General features: G+C 46.2%; 2 protein-coding genes across 2 annotated transcripts in view; both read right to left on the bottom strand.

The window, feature by feature from the left end:
- LOC134848877 (uncharacterized) overlaps positions 1-24107 on the bottom strand; it is a 572430-nt gene that overhangs the window by 402615 nt on the left and 145708 nt on the right. The gene's annotated exons all lie outside the window — the stretch shown is intronic.
- LOC134848890 (soma ferritin-like) overlaps positions 1-24107 on the bottom strand; it is a 237886-nt gene that overhangs the window by 165817 nt on the left and 47962 nt on the right. The gene's annotated exons all lie outside the window — the stretch shown is intronic.

Raw genomic sequence — 24107 nt, 5'->3', positions numbered from 1 at the left:
CCTCGTTGAATTCAGACGACTCGATCGATTGTAAAGGAAATCGCAACTTCCTTGGATCCTTGACCTGTTGGCATGACAGACATGCTGTTACCCATTTCTCGCATGCCTTTTTCATCCCAGGCCACTCAAAGCGCTTCAGGATCCTCTGATATACTTTGTCGATCCCCTGATGGCCCATCTGATCATGTGACCTGAATAATAGTTCTGTCTGATAGAGTTGCGGTAACACTATCGCGTTATACTTGTATAGGACTCTGTCTTCCTCTCTTCTTTTGCAAGCCACGATCCCGTCCTTGTTCAAATATAACCTCCCTTCCTTCTGCATGAAGTATTGTCTCAGGATGCGATAACTATCCTCCTCGAGGTCCCCTTTATCCGGAGAACCATTCTCGATCCACCTGTTCAGGTTGCTTGTCATGCGATCATTTCTCTGCGCTCTTAGAAGGTCCGAGAGTCTGTATCTCGCCTTCAAGTATGTCTTCATGACCCTCATCTGACTATTCAGCTCGTTGGGCTGATGTGTGTCTTCTTCCATCTTAACGCACCAAATCTTCGCCAACGGTTGTGTTTCTTGTTCAAACGGCTGAAGATCAGTCCTGACTACCTCTTTCTGCGGCAACAGGCTTATCGAACGTTTCGATACCGCTATCGTTTCTAAGTCATCTTGGTATAAGGTAGCGATCGCTGTCAGGATCCTGATACGCCTCTCTACCCAGGTCCCTTGCCCGAGTTTCCACTAGTAGCGTGTGTATCGCTAGTTCTGACAGTTCTGATCCCGAACTCGAGTTCCTGTCTGAATAGGTGTCCATTCCTGAGTTTCGGGAATCATCATCCGTCGAAGAGGTTGTGCTGGAGACTGCACGCTCCTCCAGATCATGTCTGTGCCTTCTTCGCATCCATCTGAACTCCCCTGACAAAACCTTGTTCTCTAGGTCCTGTTTCTCATCAGGAATTTTCTCGTCTATCTCAGACTCCCCGGACAAATTTTCTTGTCCCGGGTGTTGATCTTGTGATCGCTGGTTCTTTTCATCATTCGTCTCCCCGGACAAATAGTCTTGCAGCCGATTTTGTTCTACCTTTTTACCTTCCTTATCCTGGTCCACGAAGGTGACGGTTTTCTTTCGCTTGCTGCTTCCCTGTTCTTTCTGTCCGTAAGAAGTACTGGTTAAAATCTCTTGGGGTATTGAGGATACTAGTTGCTGAACTATTGTCCTACAATCCTTCTCATTCTCTTCGTGCTGTCGTCTGGACGGCATGATCTTCACTTTCTCACTGACTGTTAGTGATGCCACTGCAGCTGTCCACTCGGGATCATCTCTGGTCACTTCTCTTTCTAACAATCCACCCAGCATCCGCATCACTTGTGGTGTGACTTGCACCGTTTTATCCAATAATGAGAGGCTGTTTATATTCATGCGAGAGAGTTCTTGCTAGACCAGGTTCGAGCGCAGCAACAAATCCAAGGGGACCGGGTCCTCCTTGGACAGGATGTTTATCTCGGCTGCTTTCTCTACAGGTAACTCAGGGTGCCCTGGAATTGGATGTCCAGACTTATCCAACCATCTCGTTAAGGGAAGCGCTTCATAAGTTTCTTTGTCCAGAAACGGGAATCCCTCCTTTATTTCGGCCTGATTGGCCTGCTTCTGCTCCAATTTTTCATAGAACTCAGTTTTCTTGCTGAGGCTGTCAGCATTCTGGTGTTTATCACGCATCCTATGTTCGATTAGCATATGGTAGCCATCCAATCTTACGATCCATCTACCAATATAACTTTGATCCATCGAGTAGGTCTTCAACCAGGATAACGCTCTGTTGTCCACGCGTAACTTGAAGGAAGCGCTCCCCAAGTATGCACGGTACTTCTCCACGAAGGGGACTACTGCAAACATTTCTGCTTTTGGTGCGCCATATTTCATCTCTGTGTCACTCAAGACTTTGCTGCCGTATGCAATGGGACGGAGAACTGTTCTTCCGTTCCATTCTTGCTCTTGATGCAAGATTCCTGAGATGGCCACCACCGATGCGTCTGTGTCGAGAACATACATACCATTTTCTGTAGGCATGCCCAGCACTGGCGCTTCGCACAGTTCCCGCTTTATGTTCTCGAAAGCAACCTGTGCCTCATCGTTCCATTCGAACTTTTTCCCTTTGTTGCGCATCAGCTTCTGCATGGGGTACACCTTGTCCGCATATCCTTTTATGAATTCTCGGTAGTAATTGGCAAACCCTAAGAAGCTCAGGAGCTGTGTGTCCATTCTGGGGGCTTTCCATGTCAACACTGCTTCCACTGCTTCCGGGTCCGGCCTCACACCATGCCTATCCACCATTCATCCTAGGTACTTAATCGAGTCCCTAAGGATTTCACATTTCGATGGTTTGCACTTTAATCCTGCTCTTTTCATGCATCCAAAGACCTCATCGAGCCTATCAATGTGGTCTTCCAGGGTCGGTGTCGCTATGACTACCTCATCCACGTAACACATCACGAGGTTCCCGTACTTCTTGGTCACTCCAGTTAAAGCCTGAGCCATCAGTCTTTGAAAAGTGGCCGTTGCATTGCACAAGCCGAAGGGCATCCTCTTCCACTGGTACAATCCCAACTCGCACGCGAATCCGGTCTTCTCTCTGTCCTTCTTCCGCAGAGGGACCTGCCAGAAGGCAGAACCTAAGTCCAATGTGGTGAAGAACTTGGCATCACCAAGTTTAGATAGGCTCTCGTCTATTTGCGGTATCGGGTACACATCTTTTATCGTTACCGCGTTCAAGTAACGAAAGTCGCAACAAAATCAAAGCTGCCCCCCTTTCTTTTTCGCCATTACTACTCCGCAAGCCCATGGCGATTTCTAGGGTTCTATCATGTCGTATTCAAGCAACATTTCTATTTCCGTTCGGCACGCTTCCGATTTGTGAGGCGTCATTCGTCTTGCGCCTTCCCTATGGGGAACGGCGCCTTCTTCTAGTTCGATTTCGTGTTCGACGAAATTACAGCAACCGATATCCGCCTTATGTTTTGAAAATACATCTGCGTTCCGATTTAGGAGGTCCCGTAATTTTTTGAAATCTCCCTCACCTATTTTCCCTTTTAAATGTTCTATCTCTGGCAAAACCGGTTTGTCAGATTCTAGTTCATATGACGAGGGCGTTCCGGAAAATTCGAGCAGCTTGATAAGCCGTCGTCCGTTTCGGATTTCATTGAAAAAAATTTATGAATAGATTTTAATTCATTAATCCTCTTTAAAATTTTATCTTTATTGGCGTGATAAGGACAGTCTTTCACACTATATTTCTTCAAGTTTTGTGTCTCCTCATAGTCGGTCCTCATCGGCAAAGCGTAGCCAAGCTTCTTTCCACGCTGGATTGAAACCGTGGTGTCCAGTGTGTTCAACAACACACTGACACACAGTCCGTTTCGCGTTACCGAGAAGCTCCGGCCTAAAATCACCGAACTCTGACTATTTGGATTCGGTACTAAGCAAACCTGTTTACTATCACTTAACGAATTCAAATTTCTCATTCTAAAAATTGCTACCACAGCTTGTCCTGGTTGTAATTTTACTTTTCTATCTAAAAAAATTGGTACCTTGTTTTCGTCTGTTACTATCCTATTAATTGGTCTCTTAACATACTTCCGGTCCGGGTTTCTAATCCGTATCAGACCGTTGTTCAAGTCAATCATCACGTCAAAATTCCTGACAAAATCTCTGCCCAAGATGAATTGGTCGGCGTCGTCCAGATTCTCTACCACCAGGAAGCTCATCCAAAGATCCCGTCCTCCCATGTGGAGGACCGTTATTGGTGTTCTTCCGGCCACGTAGATAGCTCCTCGATTGGCGGCGGCCAGTCGGAGATTCGTTGGAATTAGATCTTCCCGCGTGAAGCCCATTCTTTTCCAAGTTTTTATCGGCATCACACTCACTACCTCTCCTGTGTCCAGAAGCCCTGTGACTCCGAGTTTTGTTCCGTTGGTGTCGAGCAGATGTGTGGTCACATCTGCTTCATACCCAATGTGTACTGCATCTTGTTCCATCAAGGCGTCATGGCCTATCCTGCGGACTTTGAGTTCCTCCTCACCCAAATAGATCTGCCCCATTTGGTCATCATCTGTTGTTACATAAGTCCTGGTGTAGATACTGATTCCATCCACGTTCAGCATCACTTGATACGGCCCATAGACCTCTAGGTAGCGTCCATGAAGTTTCTTCACGCGAGGGCCACCCGTCGTTAGTAGTGCTCGCACGGCTCTCGACTCGGTGCGTGGTTCCACCTGCCTCAGATAATCTGCATATGTGTCCAAATGCATCAAAGTGAACTCGGATGGTTCACTCAGATTTCCTATTACGTGGTGTCCAGCCACTGAGATTATCGACTGTATCTTGCTTCCTTGCGGCACCATGCCGAACCTCTGACCGGAGATCACATTAAGTTTCATGCTCAAACTGCTTGGTGCTTTCGTTTCTTCGAACTCCGTTGCTTCGATGGTATTCAGTTGCTCCTGAAGTTTCTCATTTTCCAGTTCAAGTTTCACTTTTTGTTCGATCTCTTTCGTCACTAGTTCCTGCTGCACTCTATTTAGAGCATCCCTCGCGGCTGCCTTATAATCGATCTGGAAGTCGTGAGCCGCGGTTGCTGTTTCCGGCTCACGTGTCTCCTCTATTACCGCTTGCATTTTCTTAGCCGCCAGCTCTTGAGGTTTATCCTTTCTGCGTGCTTCTGCTTCACTCAAAAGTCGAGCCTTGCTGGCTTTTACTCCTGACAAAGCTTCTTCATGTCTTGGATGCTTAATGTCTGCCACTGCATCCCAGAATTGCGGACAATCTGATTTAAAATGACCTTCCAAGTTGCAAAAGAAACACCTCGGGCCGAATTTCGCAATTACTCCTCTCATGATATCCTCGTGGTCTAACTCTGACGCATCTTCGTCCTCGAGGCTAAAGCCTATTGCTTTCATGCCTTGTTTGTAAGCTGAGCATGCTGACACATGATGGTCCGTTGAACTGCAATTAGCACAAGAGCGTCTCTTGTCCATATCATCCCTCGGTTTGTACCAATTGTTCCCTTGGTTTGCTGGTCCGTTGTTAAAATTGCCATAATTGTTCTTGTAATTTCCAGATCTCGAAGGAGGTTTCAACAAAAGATATTCTTTTGATTTGAGCCTCAACTCCTCCGGTGTTGGCGCATTAGTTGATAGTGGTGTGTAATGCGTTGCTAGCATCGTACGAAGTTCATCATTCTTCACACCATCGATAAATTTTGAGGCTACGGCCAGGTTCATCCTTCGGTTTGACTCGTCCGGTTGGCTGCGTCTCCTCAGCATTTCCAAATCATCGAGAAACTTGTCTATCGTTTCATCTTCTCGTTGCCTCCGTTTCTCAAAGCGCATCATCGCCTGGTGCCCCTGCACCCCTGATCCAAAACGGTTTAACAAGATTTCGAAGATTTTCTCAGCAGTGTCACGTTGATATTGCTTCTTGGCCATGACACAGTTCAGGGCTGTCCCTTCTAAGTTGCTGGTGAGCGCGCTGCATTGCTGTCTCTCCGACAAGTCCTCTTCCTCGAAATGCAGCTTCATTACCTCTATCCAGGTATCAATACAGCATTCAGATTCGTCTTTGTAGCATCTTGGTTTCTTAAAGACTCTTCTGGACTTCTCACTGCGTTCATTGGTTCTGGATAACCTTGTCAGGAATGTCTCCAAAGACCTGTTTAGGGGTTCGAATGCTGTGGCCATTGCCGTAGCATCCCTTGAGTGTCCCGTTTGAGTGTCCTCACACCTCGTCAAAGGCTCTGTCTGCGGTGCATCCCTGCAATCCGAATCGCCGTGAGTGTTTCCCGCTTGGCCCACGTGATTCCTCCTCGTGCTTGCATGCCCCCTGTTGCCGGAATCACCTCTCCCAGTCGCATGTGTGCCTTGCGTTGGTCGTTCGTTGGAGGTCTGTCTGTTCCCCGTTGAACTTGCTCTACTGTTCGGGCCCCATGCTCCATTACCCCTTGTGGCATAGCCTGATGAACTGCCCCTGCCTCTAGTGGATCCATACGTCTTCCTCCTTTGATGTTCATTGAAGTTCACCCTCGGTTCCCTGCTGGGACCTCCCGAGTTCGGCTCTCCTTCTTTTGGTCCACTCTTGCTGCTTAGTAGCCCGTCCAACCTATCCATGATAGCCTGAGTTCGCCTCTCCATCATCGCGTCTATCTTTGTGTCAAGAGTCCCAAGAGACTGCTCTTGTTGAATTCTTAACTTCTCCATCTCGTCTCTTAAGCGTAACTCTCGCTGTTCCGCCTCTCTTGTCATTCGCGACAAGTTCCTCGCCATATGTTCGTCCGTTCTTACTTTCAAGCGTTTTTCGCTCCTGCTAACTTCTTGACTGTTGCGGTTTATTTCTTCCCGCAGACTTTCTCTTTCAATGTGAACTGCTCTTTCTAGTTCACTCATCCTTATTGACATCTGCTCGTTTTGTTCTCCTAAGCTGTCCACTATGTTGGTTAAGGCTTCCTCTAGTGCTGCCCCGTTATCCACGAGTGGCGTCACTGGTGGTGGTGTAACCCTTTCGGTCCCAGGTAACTTCGTGCTTGTCGAGATCCGGGCCTTGACTCTCTGCTTCAACGTCTTTTCATTATTTATTTCAGGATCCGTTAACGCGATGCCGAGCCCTCTGGTTCTACTCTCTCCAGGTTGTGGCTCCCAACTTGCCCTAATCGCGAAGTCTCTTGACTGGCCCGGTGTGTTCGCTCTTCTGAGGTCTTCTGACTTCTCGTTTCAACCATTCTGCCTGAAACCGTCTCCCCTTTATCGGACCGGGATCGCTTGATCCAATCCACAAAAGGATCGGTCATCGTTTTTCTTTGATTTTCAGGTATGAATTTCCTAGAGCTATTACCTCGTTTTGGTATCCTTGACTTGTCTAGACTCATTCTCTATTTGTCACTTATTAATGCCTATACTTAACCCGATTGCTAGATACCTTATAGTTTTATTAACAATAATAATGACACAACACAATAATTTTCACAAGAATCTATTAAATAGTGACCACGAATCCCTGTATGTTATCAGAGTAAAGTTTGTATAAAATTTATTCACACTAACCGATTATCGGTGGTAAGATTTGAAAACTAGCACAATATGATGTTATCAGTCAATTTAAAAGATAGTGTACTCACTACCCAATCAAGCACAGTTTATGTTGACTTAAAATCAAAAACAAAAATGTAAATATTGACAGAATATGAATGTCTCTAAAAAAAACGTATGTGTAATGTACTCTTAGTCGGTCGCAGTACAATAGTCGAACCTGTCTTTTAAAGAAAAAGCTTTCCCTGCTCGGTGCTGCCCCAAACAGACAAAACTTTGAAGGCAGTAATTTTCTCAAGTGGGCGGCTATTGCACCCACCGAGTACTGTGTTACCTATCTGCCTTCGGACTGCCCGAGCTAGACCTACTAAACTCCTCAGGGCAGTCACTTTTCCCAAAAACGTATTATGTTACAATCCACACCAATGAATCACGCTCTTTTTAATTTAGACTTAGTGTCGCGAATATCCGAGTTCGGATCTGTTTTGTTTTGGTCTGGTTCTTATTGAAAGGCAAGTTAGCAGTGCAGTCACTGATAGCTAGCCTGTGTGCTAATAACCTAATACCTCTCACTTTTTAGTCGTTCTTTCGTCTACCTAAGTCCTTTAATAAAATAATACCCCTCCGGATCGGCACAAATAGGACCCTTCCGGACTGGCAGAATCTGGACCCCTCCGGATTGGGACCCTTCTGAGTTAGTTAATATAAGACCCCTCCGGATTTGGACCCCTCCGAATTAGCAACTATAAGACCCCTCCGGATTCGGACCCCTCCTAATTTGAAAAAAAATCTTGACCCCTCCGGATTGGGAACCCTCCGGTTTTGTAAAAGTAGCTTTTCGGAGATTTCTTACTTTCAACCTATACCCCTCCGGATACGTTCTCCGATGCAATTTTGCTCTTTCAATTAACTAGGAAGGGTATGCACTACTTTCCTAGACCCTTCCGGATTGAAGTTAAGCCTCTTATTTGACAATTCTCACTAACGGTGAAGGGTTTTATCGCTCGCCTAACTTCGGCTCGCTTAAGCTTTTGCTGTGCTTTTAGCCTTCCCTTTTCGTCTAGAACAGCCTAAAATTACTTTATTCAACCGCTATCACCTTTTAGTAGGGGTATAAGGGCTTTTCTAGAAAATTTTTATAAAACGTGAAGGGTGTACCCTTCCAAATTGAGGAATTTTGCTAAAAACAATCTCAAAAAAATTTCACGCTTACTTCTTTGTAAAACTTTTGTCCCTATCAGTAAGCTCAGCTAATTTCTGATCTATTGGTACCAAGATCAACTCGATATGCCCAGTAGTTCCAAAGTTATTAACCAAAACGTCTTTTTTCTAAACTCAAAAAAATTTTCTCTCTTATAGGTTCCGCCTAACTTTTTCCGCAAATCAGGTCCTTTCGACCTAAAAATTATTGATCCGAGCTCAGAAGGCCTATACTCTTCTAGTTCAATGCAAAAGACCCGATAAATAGTAAGTGTCTCTAAAGCCACTAACTAAAATCAAAATGCAAGTTTATAAATGCAACAAATTCTTTAATCTTTCAAAACTCAACTAAAGGTTTTCTCTTTAGTTTCAATTGCAAAATTACTTGCTTTGTTTCTCAATTGAATTTTTCTCATACAAAACAATTCGGAGTTTAACATCTTCTTTTTCGTTGCATCTTTGTTTTTGTTTTTTTGTTTTTTTTTCGTTTTCGTCGTTTAGAAGTTCTAAAACTTCCAAATTCTTCTAATTTTTTTTCTTTTTGCATCTTGTTTTTCGGCCATCTGTCAATGTTCCATCTCCTCCTCCTGTGACATTGACTCCGCACTTTTAGTCTCAGTGTCTTGCAACACGTCGGTAGCTATTCTGACGCTGTTGGAGGCAGTCCTCCAACAATTCTGCTCTTCTACTCTTTGTTTACAACAAGGTAGATGATCAATGTTACTTTCTCTGTTTCGGCAGAAGCTGCTGTGGAGGCACAATGTCACGTTTCTCTCCAAGTCTTCCTTCAACTTTTCTTCTCTTTTTCTACCGTCACGTTCACTTGTCCGTGAAGTTTTCTTTACTGCGTTGGTCACTGCATTCCGATGAGTTACAAAAGCTCGCTTGAAAGCTCCTCTACAATACCAGCTGATACGCACTGTACACTCTGCTGTGCTTCGACATATGCTTCTTAGCATATTCGTACAACCATGCAGTCATGTTGGCTCTAAACCATGGCATCAGTCGTCTTCTGGCCCATATATTTTTCACTTCCATCAGAATGTTCAAGATTTTGCACATTGTCTCAAAAAGATCTCAATCTTTTAGACAATCCAATTTCTGCAAGTGTTCTCTCGTTGGCGCTTCATGTCTATTGTTCTCTTTCACATGAGCTTCCAGCCATCGTATCGCCATCATAACTCACTATCACTATCGTTATGGGCCGTGATGAGTCTGGTAAACCCATGGAGAGCAGCTCTCCACAGTCCCAGATCAACAGCAGATTACTAGGCCCGGGGTACTACCATGTTTGCAGCAAGCAATGGCAGGGAAACTCATCATGTGTTGACATGATGCTCCTCCAATTACGCTTACCCGGAGCTTGCAGTAGTGGTTCTACTTCCATCATCACTCGGTGGACTTCATCATTCTCATCTACTGCATTGTAATCCGTGACGGTTGATCATTTCTGCTTTTGTCTTTCAAAGTCACTCAAGTTCCCACTGGCCTAGCCCATGAACTTCTTTCCCAGTATCGACTCTTACTCCTCTTTAGTTCTCTCTGGAACTGCTGAGAATATTTTGCACAGTAACTCGTAAGACTTTTCTGACATTCTCGCAAGCCTTACACGTTTTGGCACTGAGAGGTCTTGATCCACGATCGTTCTCGTACTTTTCACATCCACAGCTACGAAATGCACTGGGTATCTGCTCTTGCACATTGGAGCTAATGTCGATCCCACTAAATATCGCGCTCCCGACTGTCTGCGATAAATTTCACTGTGCCGGATATTCATCTCCGCCTCGATCGCTTCCCTCCACTTTCCTATGTGCTTTTGCTCAGTCTGCAAATCTCCTGGGAATACTTCTACGCTGATGGCCGTGAACATATCATGCTTTTGTTCTAAATTCAATTGTGACTCTAAAGAACCAAATATGCTGTAGAATCCTAGTGCAGTCACTAGATTCACCTCGGTTCCGCCATGGCAATCTGCAATCAGTTCCGTTTCCGTTTTCGCCTTCATCACAATGTTCCCAAACAATGCCGTCAATTGCTTGTGTTGTTTCTCCACGGTCTTTACGCAATCCAGACCTCCACAGACATGACCTCCCAGTCCACAGACTTCTCCCAGCCAGGCAACTCTATTTTGTCCTCTCCGTTGCTCTTAGAGGCTGTCGTCATCAAGTTATAGATGATGTTATGATCACGCAGGTTACAGTGTGAGTTCAGCTCCCTCTGTATGTCTTGCGTCGCACGTAATATCGAATCAGCGTTGGGACTAGGACACCATGATGGTTTCATCAGTTCCCATACCGCCATCAAGCTCGTTCTCAGTAGTTCATCTGAGAATCCCAATCCAAACTCTACTCGTTTGTCGGATTTTGGCACTGAAGGTGCAGCCAGCTTTTCCTTTTAGACTAGTCCCAGCCTGGTCTACTGATTAGCAGCCCTTCTTATCGTTGCAATTCGCGACGTCCAGAATCTTAGCCACGCTGCTTGCTCGTAATCAAAGAAGCAATCGCGTATGTCTTCATTTAGGAAAGGGTTGTACGCTATCCCTATGATTCCGGACACGTAACTGTATGACTTCTTTCTGATCGGTTCACAGTATTCTTTGGATTTCGGCAGTGCTCCCATAGATTCCTTATTGAGCCTCAGCTCTTTGTTTGAGAATCTCCTTATTTTGTCTATTCTCTTCATGGGTTCTAGTTCCACGGGTTTTTTCATGTTTACTCGCATTGGTTTGCTTTGATGCATATCCAGCAGTGCTAGCAAGGGCAAGGCTTTCACTCGTTCATTGAAATTTGTTCTATCATGAACCGAATGAAACAGAGAGCCTCCCTCCGCTTCGCGCACGCTATTGCTGCTTCCTCTTGGGTTATCAGATCTCTCATGCTCGTCATTAAGAACACCTTTTCTTCCTTTGATCTTTTCCTTTCTTCTCAATCATATTACCCGCGAGTCAGTAGTATAACGATCATGCACCAAGCGAACCTCAGTTGTAACTCAGTTCTCACGTAAGGTACTGCTATCAGAGCGTGTATCTTCGGCGAGGTTCTCATTTCTTCTTCGAAGTATCGTAACATTACCGCTCTCCATAGAAGGCTCACCAACTTCTTGATCGTTTCTGCATGCATTTCAGACGATACCAGAATCCCGTATGCCTTCTGCTTCAGGGTGGTGCCTTGCATCATTGTCTCCAAATAACCTTCCATGGCACGTTTGACTTCCAGAGCCATTAAGTGTCCTCTGGCCGAACTTCTGTATTCCAACATCTCCATGTATCCACTGGCGGGTTCATCCATTGATACAGTTTCCGACACTGTCAGTCGGTTATATTCCACTGGGACTAACTGTCCTACGACACTTCCCTTTTCGTGGTTCATGGGAGACGGTTCTTTCTTAGTACTCTCTCCACATTGGCTGAGTATTTCCATTTCTAATATTGCTCCAGTCAGAGTGCGGTCACTCCTCTTGGTTTTGTAACCAGTTGATTTTATCCCTGCCATGAGAATGGGTGGCACCATCGCTACATCAGTCAGCATCCTGTCTGTGCCAGGCAATCGATCATCACTCTGTCCCAAATCCATAGCTTCTTCGACGCGTTTTCCTTTCGCTGAGTTGACAGCTTTTATCGAGATTCTAGAATCCATCTTTGTCTTTCCCGCTTTCCTCAATATCACTTTGCTGCCCAGTTTCATCTTCATTTCATTAATCTTATCAATTACCAATTTTGATTGCATAGTTCCCTTCCGGGTTCTTGACAGATATACTACTTCTCCTTTGTCTTCTTGTGGCGTAATCTTAATAGGAGAGTTTGCCTCACTTTCGTCAGTGGCTGAGTCGATCAACAACCCGCTCAATCTCCCTTCACACTCGTCGAGTTTGTCAAGGACCTCCCGCATTAGTGGTCGGTTAAGACCTAGCTTCAAAATAGACTGGGCACCGTAGCTCTGAACTACTGTCCAGACCTCTTCCATGAATGCTACTCTATGCATTCTACATCCCGTCCTATTTTCATGGTCTCTGTGATGCACCTCCCACTCTTCTTCGGGCAACGTTCCCAAGAAAGGTACTCTGGCAGCGCTTTCTATTCTCCTTCTTCTTGGTGATTCTATCAAGAGTCTCTGTTCGTTATCTTTAGAATTGCTCGGAGAGCCGCTCTCCGGCAAATTCCGGCTCGTTTCCATAAAGGCCGACGGGGGTTCCAGCGTGGAAGTACCCTCGTCTGCTGGCTCAGTCGTCGCTTCCAACGCATCCGCGCCGCTTTCAAAATCACTGAGGAAATTTAAGTCAGGTTGGATATTCCTCCTGTTGAAGCCTTATCGTCTTCTTTCTCGGCTTGATCGGGATCCTGTTGCATAGGTTCCTCCGATCGAAGGCTTCCTCCCTGCCCATCATCTCGCTCTGATTTCTTTCTTGAATTTGAGGGCCCTTGCTCTTCACTTCTGGCCCCCTCCGGAAATTTCGGTATGATTAGCCTGCCAGCTGACTGATCTTCCTCCTCTCCGTAGACTATTTTGATCTCTTCATAGCCGAAGGGTGCTAGCAAGGTTCTCGTCTGTAGCGTTCCTCCCACCGTTAACTCCGGTTTCACACTCGGTAAGATCAGTGAGGCCTCTGGTAATTCAGCCTTGCCTCTCGTCATCATAGGCGCTAGATCAAGTTTCGCCCATTCCTCGTCAAATCTCCCAGGCTTCGGAGTCGCTGCGTTGCTCAATCGTCTTCTCGTTGCTTGATCCGTGTAAGCAAACTGCGTCTACTGCAGCACTGCGGCTTTTCTACCGACAAAACACGGGTCCATTGTTTCCGAGAAAGTCTCAAAAGCTGCCAACCAAGGAGTTTGCACTACGGAGACTGCTCCGAGCAACATCCTTATTATCAGAGGGAATTCAGGGATTTCCTCTGGCAACTTCTTGTAATCACCCCAACCTTTCGTATCTTCTCTCACCTTGTGGTATGCTGCAGTGAGTCGAGAAATTCTTGTGATCTCGCCCTTTGTCTAGTCATAGGGTCTTAGATTCCGGAGCTTTGGGAAAACTTCAATGTGCCCTCTGTCCACTTCTCCCATACGATCCCGGAAAAGATCGTCGAAGTTGACAACCGTCATATCTGGCCCCGATATCTTTGCAAACAACAGATCTTCGCTCATATGCTCTGGCAATACGTGCTGCTCAAACCAATTCAGCGCACTTCCGTCCACTGCTGATATGAGGTTCAGGTGCAGCACCGACCTCCTGTATGCTTCCACCTTAACATCAGGGAACGCAAACGTAACTGCGGGACCATATATGACCGTCACGAATTCCGTGGCTCCTCTGATCAATGCTAAGGGATCGGGCCTTATAGCCGAGCTCAGATCGGTTAGCAGGGGCATGCCCTCAATATGACGTCGCACGTCTTCCTCCCTCTGGATTGTTTCATCTTCTCCTGTCCCAAAGCGATTCTGCTGCAGGAGGTACTGTATGAGAGTATGTCGCAACTCCTTATCTTCTTCCAGAAACCTGTCGCTCGCTTCACGTCGAATTTGTTCACGTTTTCTCTCATCTGCTCTGGGTAGCGCTTCAAATTCATCAGTCCTCCCAAGTTTCCATGCGTTATCGCAATCAACGTTGGAAGTCCATCTAATCGCAAATTCTGAACTCCTTCGGTGAGCAGTACCGCTGGTCCTTTCACAAAGCTTTCTGCTCCAAACGTCACAAACAGGGCTACTAAGTCAACGATTGATCCTTCTACTACTGCTTGGATAGGTATCGGGAAAGCGAAGGGTACATTTTCGCCAAGAGGACGCGGTCCATCCGGCTCCTAGCCCATCCACCTCCCTCACCTTCTCCCCTCACCTTCTGGGTCCAGAAAGCTTCCAGGGTAACTTGGCACACTCTGTTCACGAACTCGGCTGACTTCTCTTCAGCATGTTCGGCCAGGTTCACCTTCTTCACTAAGTAAGGATGGATCTTCTTGATCATCACTGGGCCTCGATCAAAAGCATCCGCGCCCAGTGCTGCTACTCGAGGGGTCAAGTACAGCCACTGGTTAGCTTCTGGTTTCGTTCTCAAAGCCTTCGCTTGCAAGTGAGCTCTGGTCTCCTTGGAGTTCTTTCTTCTCCCTCCTTCCTCTTTTATTTCGATTCCTCGGAACCATAAATTGTTTGAGATCGCTACAATTATTCGATGGTCATCGTCAATTCCTGGCTTCAGTTTCAGTTGTCGACTGAAGTTGGACAGTTCCAACCCAAGCACTTCGTCTAACACTAGCATGTTTAGTGAATGGTTATTAAATCCTCGCATCGCGTTCGAGATGTCAGACCACACCGCAGGTAACTCAGCTCTGAGTGGCCTCAGATTCTCCATCTCTATCCCGCGATTTGGGTAGATATGATCACATCATATTTCCCTTCCGAGATCAAAGCCACAATCGCATACACGAAAATCAGTCCATCCGGGAGATGTCCATATCCCGGAGACAGCGCGAACACGGCTCTCGGTGTTATTTTAGTGAAGGAACCCTCTTTCAGGGTATCTACTTCTTCACCCATCGATTCGAGGATATCTTTTATAGCTGGCCATATAGCGCTTTCGGCCGTCGTAGGCTCTCTGAGTCTGCTCAGAAAACCCCTACTGTGTAGATGGTCATTGATGCCAGCAAACACGATTGTGATTGGGTGCATCTCTGTCTGTCTTTGTACCCCGCTTGCCATCGACACGGATTGCATTAGGTCCAGGTCGACCGCTGCCAACATTATAAAATCAGGCCAAAACAGAGACTTGGGGGTATATACGAAGTCTGAACTCGCGACTATCATAATCTTGGCCTTCCTCATTTCTGCCTTGTCATATGCAGCAAAGATGGTTTCATCTTTCTTTATCGCCTTCAACCCACCGTATCTCTGAACATCTTGATTCACTTGATTCACTTGTTTCGGGTACGCTCTTTCTTTCACGTGGCCTGGGGGTGCTTTCACCTGCCTGAACATCTTTCTTGGTTGTCCAATTGGTGCCCTCGTCGTCAGGAATCTTCCTGGTCTTTCTTCTCGATTTCCTTCATCGTGATTCAGTTTCACGTCTTGTAACGGTCTTGCATTCATTGGGCCCATTGTGTTGTTCGAGGGCAGTCCCTCCAAATCGGCAAACCTCAAGGCAGTTGTAGAGCTGACGTTTATGCCAGCGGCTATTAACCAGTCCACGCCTGTTATCGAGTACAGTCCGTTGACAGACAATTTCGCCCCTTTCAACATCCTTATGGCATCTGCTTCAAAGCTCAGCGTCTGAAGGTTCAGTTTCATCAGATCCTCCTTGTACATGTGCCAGGGAGAAGGTATGGGCCTCGACCACATCAAAGAGCTCCTATATGGGCATCGCTCCTCTCGACTGGTGCTCGTCGTTTCTGATCTCGTATCCAATCTAGAGGTGCTGGTCGTCTCCGCTGTAGGGTTGACAGGCCCTAATCTACGTCTAGGATTGATGGTTCTTCTAGTGGGAGCTTCCCCCAATCGATCTTGTACGTCCGTTCTTTGCCCTGGCTCGCTAGAGCTTTGCGGCCTCTAGGTCGTCACGGCTGGGACCGTTACCAAACGTGTTTCTAAGTTAGGAGGCACAAAGGTTGAAATTGCCGGTTTATTCGATGTTTCTTCCTTCTTCAGCACTCCCGTGTCAAAGAGTTCTACTTCCATTTCATCTAATCGCTCTTGGAAGACTCGATTCAACCAGGCTTGTCCTTCGATGCTATCAAAGTGGATCCCGTCAGTAGTCAGTCTGGCCTGATCCATAGCTCTCAGCTCGTGCTCAATATCCATAAGGACCATCCGTCCAGCATTCCGACTCGCAAGATTCCTTAAAATGTTGTTCCACCTGATTACTCCCTCCTTGTGTCTTCTCCCTGTTGCTGTCTTCTCCCTTTGTACTCATTGGTACAGTGCAGACGGTCAGTACCGCGCAGTTGAATCTCTGCCAGAGAGTAGTAAATTGGCACATCATCATTGATTCCCATTGTGCCTCTTCCTCATCTGAGCTTCTCGATACGTTATTCGTCCCTACTAGGATCATTACGTCAGGGATTCTCCCTGGATCCATCAGCACCACCATCCGAAATAGCTAGGCTATCGTTGCGCCTTCAAAAGCCATCACCGTAGTGATCCAGGAGGTCCTCAATTTCTGGATTAATCTGACCAAGCTGTCCCCCAGTATCAGATGTGATGTCCCAAGTGGCGGTTGCTGCAGGTTTACTGCTGGGCTCCAAGTCGATCGATTGAAGCAGTATCTCGGATCTGTGTCCGGAACTCCTGTGAAGCTATACTTCAACTGGTTGTTCTTTTGCACGTCAATCACTCGGGAAACTTTCTTCGCCGGCATCTCTCGTATCTTTCGGTCTGGGAGCCTAGAGCTCTTTGTTGATTACGTTGCATCACTAACTCCCTGTCTGGTCATCACGTCTTGGGAGAGTTGTACTCTGCCCCTGTCATCGATTGTTCCGTAGGGTGCAGTCACCCCGGAACCTGGCGCATTCCTATTAGCAACCAATCGTCCAGCTGTTTCTATCAGCTTTCTCACCGTTTGCTCCACGACTGGTTCACCTAATGTGTCACTCGGTTCCGGAAATGTCACTCGACCAGTTGTAGCCAGGAGTCGCGTTTATGTCGTTTGACTCATTTCTCGAGGCGTCAAGAGTTCCATCGGGGACTGCCATCGAGGAGTATTCCTTGTAGGTATCGCTTCCTCCACGGCTGTCGTCAACGCCAGCCGCTCCGATCGCTCTTTGTACTCCCGCCTCAAGCGCTCTATTTCTTCACTTTGTTTCTTGGTGCAATCCTCAAACAGTTTCTTCCACATGTCTCTATCTTCTTCGGTACTGAACATGGTCTTAGTCAATTCGTCCAGCTCCTTTCTGGTCTTCTCCAGTTCTTCTTTCGTCCCATTAAGATCTTGCATTGTTTTCGTTCGTTTGAACCTCCTCTTCTACTCTCGCCCTCTTTGGTGGCACAGCTACTCTCAGTTGCGAACTAGACGAGGCAGCCTCGCTGTTCATTTCCTGATGCATCCTCTTCAGTCCAGGCCTAGGCTTGGCGGGCAAAGGCATCTCACCTGGTTGGTAGGTCCTCGAACTTCCCAAGCCAAGCTCGTTCGCCATGCCACTCCCTGAGAGAGCCTCGTTTCCCCACCTCATCACTCTCATGTTCGGGCGGACTGGTACTCCTCTTTCTCCATACGCTGCCCTCAATAAGACTTCCGTGGGGCAGTCCCCACGGTTATCATGCCCAAGATGTTTGTTAAGGCGGTCAGCAACATGACTACCTCTGGGTCCTCCAGAGCGAAGTCTCGATCCATCAGCCGACGATATATCGCATCTACCATCGGTCCCACATATGCCTCTGCCAGGTCCATTAGTTCGTCCAAGTTGAAATTGTCCATTTTCTTGCAGGTTTTGATTCTACTATCGATTCGATGATTTGAAATCCAGTGAGTAATTAAACGATCAATCAGTATCTAGACAAAAGGTCACGAATATCCAATTTGTCAGCTTTACACTGATTTTTTACTAAAATTTATTTAAAAAAGTCAGATGAAAAGATTTTGATACTAAAATTTATTAAATCAATCCGTTTCTAAATATTTGGATTTCGACCTAAGATTGGACAGCCCAAACTTTGGATCTGTTCCTAAGATCGTCATTCGGTTGTTCATGGTCACTAAACCCTTCTTACCCAGGGTCTTAATAACATAACACATAACATAACATAACACACATGTCACACACAACACACATTTAGTATGACGCCCCCCTGTATGCCACCTGAACTCAGCCTATACTTAATTAATGTTTCCTTTGTAAGTATACTTGTATATTAGTATCAGAGAAGGTTACGTGTATCAATGCGTACAGCTCCCGTGGATGCAGTCGTCCTCTGTTCGGATCGTACACTGGAAGCGAGAGCTCCTTCACTTCCCTTTCGACAAGGAAGTCTCTCAATCTCGTCAAGGACAAGACCAGGTTTTCCGGGTCCACGTGCCGTTTCTCCGTCGCCCGTGTTACCAAGAAGCATAGATACTTTCCCGGTATTTGCGACGCCGCCGGAGGCAAGGCTGCTACGCCCCCTATTCCCGGTCTCTGCTCCCAATTCTATGTTTTGAATTCTGAATTCTATGTTTTTATATTCTCTCTTAAAATCCGCTGCTAACGATGTCTTAAAACTCATGTCTGCTGTGATCGCTATCGCACATGTTCTATTTGTGAGTGTGAAATCGCTGAAATCTGTTAATATTATGATACTTGAGTATTCATTCGGTAAGTTAAAATATGACTCAACTACCCTCCCTATGTCCGGTTTCTTAGGGTGCTCGCCTGCTTCTGCTTCTAGATCACCTGTCTCTCTTGCTATTCTTAAATTTTTTTTTTTACAAAACTTTCAGTGTGGGTAAGTCCTACCCCCACTCCCCGGACAAAATTATCCATCGACGTCCCCGTCGATCGCATACCGGATATCAAGTCGAGGTTGGAAGCCGGAATGAGTAATTGCCCTTCCTGGGCAGCCCAGGAAGGATCCTCTCTTTCGGTTTTTATGTATTTCATGCTTTCACGATCTACATCTTGAATCGTGACACTGGTCTCCTTTGGGTCCGACGTCGTTTCGATCAGCCACTCCAAGACACGCAGATTCGTCAACTCTTGTTCGTAGGATTGCTGTCGCTCGTCGTCGACTTCTACCTCGGGTTTCGACCGGTCCTCGGTCCATTCCTCATCATGTTCATCAACTATGTCGATGTCTTGCGACACGGTTATTCCTTCTAGACCCACCACTTCCTCCACTACCTTCTTTGGATCTATCTGGTCCACTACGAAGTCATCGCCGTAAGCTTATATTTCTTCTTGGATCTTGTCATGTCCTTCTGAATACCCATACGTAGTCCCCTACCGAGTAAGCTTTTGCACCAGCTGCTTTCCTGTCGAACATATTCCCACTCTTTGTGTTGTCGTATTGACGGCATGATCTTCACCTTCTCACTGACTGTCAGTGATGCCATAGCTACTGCCCAATCGGGGTCATCTCTGGTCACTTCTCTCTCCAACAATCCACCCAGCATCCGCATCACTTGCGGTGAGACTTGCAACGTATTATCCAATAATGAGAGGCTGTTTATGTTCATGCGAGAGAGTTCCTGCTGCTCCAGGTTTGAGCGCAGCAACAGATCCAAAGACACCGGGTCCTTCTTGGATAGTATCTTTATTTCAGCTGCTTTCTCCACTGGTAACTCAGGATGTCCTGGAATTGGATGTCCAGACTTGTCCAACCAACTCATCAAGGGAAGCGCTTCATAAGTTTTTTTGTCCAGAAACGAGAACCCTTCCTTGATTTCTGACTGATTAGCTTGCTTCTGCTCCAGTCTTTCATAGAACTCGGTCTTCTTGCTAAGGCTGTCAGCATTCTGGTGCTTGTCCCGCATCCTGTGCTCGATTATCATGTGGTAGCCATTTAATCTTACTATCCATCTACCAATATAACTCTGATCCATCGAGTATGTCTTCAACCAAGATAACGCTCTGTTGTCCACGCGTAACTTAAAGGGAGCGCTCCCCAAGTATGCGCGGTACTTTTCCATGAATGTGACTACTGCAAAAAATTCTGCTTTTGGTGCACCATATCTCATCTCAGTATCACTTAACACCTTACTGCCGTATGCAATGGGACGGAGAACTGTTCTTCCATTCCATTCCTGCTCCTGATGCAGTATTCCTGAGATGGCTACTACTGATGCGTCTGTGTCAAGAACATACATGCCCTTTTCTGTAGGCATGCCTAGCACTGGCGCTTCGCACAGTTCCAGCTTTATGTTCTCGAAGACAATTTGTGCTTCTTCGTTCCATTCAAACTTCTTTCCTTTGTTGCGCATCAGCCTCTGCATTGGATACACCTTGTCTGCATATCCTTTTATTAACTCACGGTAATAACTGGCAAACCCTAGGAAGCTCATGAGTTGTGTGCCCGTTCTGGGAGCCTTCCATGTCAACACAGCCACTACTGCTTCCGGGTCCAGCCTCACGCCATGCCTCCACCATTCTTCCTAGATACTTGATTGAATCTCTAAGAATTTAACATTTTGATTGTTTGCATTTCAAGCCTGCTCTTTTCATGCATCCAAAAACCTCATCGAGCCGATCAATGTGGTCTTCCAGGGTTGGTGTTGCTATGACCACGTCATCCACGTAACACATCACAAGATTTCCGTACTTCTTCGTCACTCTGTTCAAAGCTTGAGCCATCAGTTTTTGAAAAGTGACCGTTGCGTTGCACAAGCCGAAGTGCATCCTCTTCCACTGGTACAACCCCAGTTCACATGCAAATCCGGTCTTCTCTCTGTCCTTCTTTCGCAAAGGGACCTGCCAGAAGGCAGAACCCAAGTCCAGTGTGGTGAAGAACTTAGCATCACCAAGTTTAGAGAGGCTCTCGTCTATCCCCGGTATCGGGTACGCATCTTTTATTGTCACCGCGTTCAAGTAGCGAAAGTCACAACAAAACCTAACCTGCCCCCTTTCTTTTTCGCCATTACTACCCCGCAAGCCCATGGCAATTTCGAGGGTTCTATCATGTCGTATTCGAGCAACATTTCTAGTTCATATGACGAGGGGCGTTCCGAAAAATTCGAGCCGTTTCAGACTTCATTGAAAACAGTTTATGAATAGGTTTTAATTCATTAATCCTTCTTAATATTTAATCTTTATTGGCATGATAAGGACAGACTTTTACTCTATATCTCTTCAAGTTTTGTGTCTCCTCATAGTCGGTCCTCATCGGCAAAGCGTAACCAAGTTTCTTTCCACGCTGGGTTGAAACCGTGATGTGCAGTGTGTTCAATAACACACTGACACACAGTCCGTTTCGAGTTACCGAGAAGCTCCGGCCTAAAATCACTGAAATTTGCCTATTTGGATTCGGTACCAAACAAACCTGTTTACTATCACTTAACGAATTCAAATTCCTCATTCTGAAATTGCTGCCACAGCTTGTCCGGCTGTAGTTTTACTTTTCTATCTAAAAAGATTGCTCCTTAATTTCATCTGTTATTATTCTATTAATCGGTTTCTTAACATACTTCCGGTCCGGGTTTGTAATCCTTATTAGACCGTTGTTCAAGTCAATCATCACGTCGTAATTCCTGACAAAATCTCTGGCCAAGATGAATTGGTCGAAGTCGTCCAAATTCTCTACTACCAGGAAGCTCATCCAAAGATCCCGTCCTCCCATGTGGAGGACCGTTATTGGTGTTATTCCTGCTACGTAAATCGCTCCTCGATTGGCTGCGGCCAGTCGGAGATTCGTCGGAATTAGATCTTCCCTCGTGATGCCCATTCTTTCCCAAGTTTTTATCGGCATCACGCTCACTACTGCTCCTGTGTCCAGATGCCCTGTGACTCCGATTTTCTTCCCATTGGTGTCGAGCAGATGTGCAGTCACATCTATTTCGTATCCAATGTGAACTGCGTTTTGCTCCATCATGGCGTCATGGCCTATCCTACAGTCTTTGAGTTCTTCTTCGCCCAAATAGATCTGCCCTATTTGGTCACTGTCTGTTGTCACATATGTCCTAGTGTTGATGCTGGTTCCATCCACGTTCAGCATCACTTGATACGGTCCATAGACTTCCACGTAGCGCCCGTGAAGCTTCTTTATTCGATGGCCACTGGTTGTTAGTAGCGCTCGCACAGCTCTTGACTCAGTGCGTGGCTCCACCTGCCTCAGATAATCTGCATATGTGTCCAAATGCATCAAAGTGAATTCTGATGGTTCACTCTGATTACCTGGTGTCCCACTACCAAGGTTATAGATTGTTTTTTGCTTCCCTGTGGCACCATACCGAGCCTCTGCCCGGAGATAACATTTAATTTCATGCTCAAACTGCTCGGTGCTTTCGTTTCTTCGACCTCTGATGCCTCAAAGGCGTTCAGTTTTTCCTGTAACTTCTCGTTTTCCAATTCGAGCTTCACCTCTTGTTTGATCTCCTTCGCTATCAATTCCTGCTGTACTCTATTTAGTGCATCCCTCGCGGCTGCCCCATAATCAATCTTGAAGTCATCCGCCGCAGTCACCGGTTCCAGTTCACATGTCTCTTCCGTTACCCCCTGCATCTTCTTCGTTGCCAGCTCTTGCGGTTTTTCTTTTCTGCGCGCCTCCGCTTCACTCAATAGGTGAGCCTTGCTAGCTTTCACACCCGATAAAGCTTCCTCTTGCCTTGGCTGCTTGATGTCTGCTACAGCATCCCAGAATTGCGGACAATCCGATTTAAAATGACCTTCCAAGTTGCAAAGGAAGCTCCTCGGGCCAAATTTTGCAATTACTCCTCTCATGAAATTCTCGGCGCATCTTCGTCCTCGAGGCTAAAGCCTATTGCTTTCATGCCCTGTTTGTAAATTGGGCATGCTGACTCATGATGGTCCGTCGAACTGCAATTCGCACAAAAGCGCCTCTTGTCCATATCGTCCCTTGGTTTGTACTAGTTGTTACCTTGGTTTGCTGGTTCGTTGTTAAAATTGCTATACTTGTTCTTGTAATATCCAGATCTCGAAGGAGGTTTCAATAAAAGATATTCTCTGGTGTTGGCGCATTGGTTGAGAGTGGTGTGTAAGGTGTCGCTAACATTGTTCGAAGTTCATCATTCTTCACACCATCGATGAATTTTGAGGCTACTGCCAGGTTCATCATTCTGTTGGACTCATCTGGTTGGCTACGCCTTCTCAGCATCTCCAAATCGTCTAGAATCTTGTCTATCGTCTCATCTTCACGTTGCCTCCGTTTCTCGAAGTGCATCATTGCTTGGTTTCTCTGCACTCCTGAGCTAAAGCGATTGAACAAGATTTCAAAGATTTTCTCAGCAGTATCCCGCTGGTATTGCTTTTTGGCCATCACGCAGTTCAGGGCTGTCCCTTCCAAGTTACTGATAAGCGCACTGCATTCTTGCCTTTCTGACAAGTCCTCTTCCTCAAAATGCAGTTTCATCACCTCTATCCAGGTATCAATACAGCCATCAGATTTGTCTTTATAGCATCTTGGTTTCTCAAAAACCCTTCTGGACTTTTCGCTACGTTCATTGGTTCTTGATAACCTCGTAGGGAATGTTTCCAAAGACCTGTTCAGAGGTTCAAAGGCTGTGGCCATTGATTTAGCATCTCTTAAATGCCCCGCTTGAGTTTCTTCGCCCCCTAATAAGGTTTCTGTATATGGTACTTCCCTTCTATCCGCATCGCTGGGATTGTTTCTTTATTGACTAGCATGACTCCTGTTCCTGGAATCACATCTCCCAGTCGCATGTGTATCTTGCGTTGGTCGCTCGTTTGAGGTATGTCTGTTGCCAGTCGAACTTCCTCTGATGTTTGGGCCACGTGTTCTACTCTCTCCTGCGACATAGCCTGATGAACTGCCCCTTTCTCTAGTGGATCCATATGTCCTTCTCCTATTCTGTTGTTCATTGAAGTTCATCCTCGGCTCCCTGCTGGGTTCTCCCGAGTTCGATTCCCCATCTTTTGATTCCCTCCTGCCGCCTAGTAGCCCCTCCAACCTATCAATGATAGCCTGAGTTCGCCTCTCCATCATCGCATCTATTTTTGTGTCAAGAGTCCCAAGAGTCTGCTCTTGTTGAATTCTCAACTTTTCCATGTCGTCTCTTAATCGTAACTCTCTTTGCTCAGCTTCCCTCGTCATTTGCGACAAGTTCTTCACCAAGTGTTCATCTGTTCTTTCTTTCAAGCGTTTTTCGCTTCTACCAACTTCTTGTCTGTTGAGGTTGATTTCTTCCCGCAGACTTTCTCTCTCGACGTGGACTGCCCTTTCTAATTCACTCATTCTTATGGACATTTGTTCGTTTTGTTCTCC

Source organism: Symsagittifera roscoffensis, chromosome 6, assembly GCF_963678635.1.
Source record: "Symsagittifera roscoffensis chromosome 6, txSymRosc1.1, whole genome shotgun sequence".
Classification (NCBI taxonomy): domain Eukaryota; kingdom Metazoa; phylum Xenacoelomorpha; order Acoela; family Convolutidae; genus Symsagittifera; species Symsagittifera roscoffensis.
Note: the sequence above shows the minus strand (reverse complement) of the source record. Positions and strands in the feature narration are given on the sequence as shown.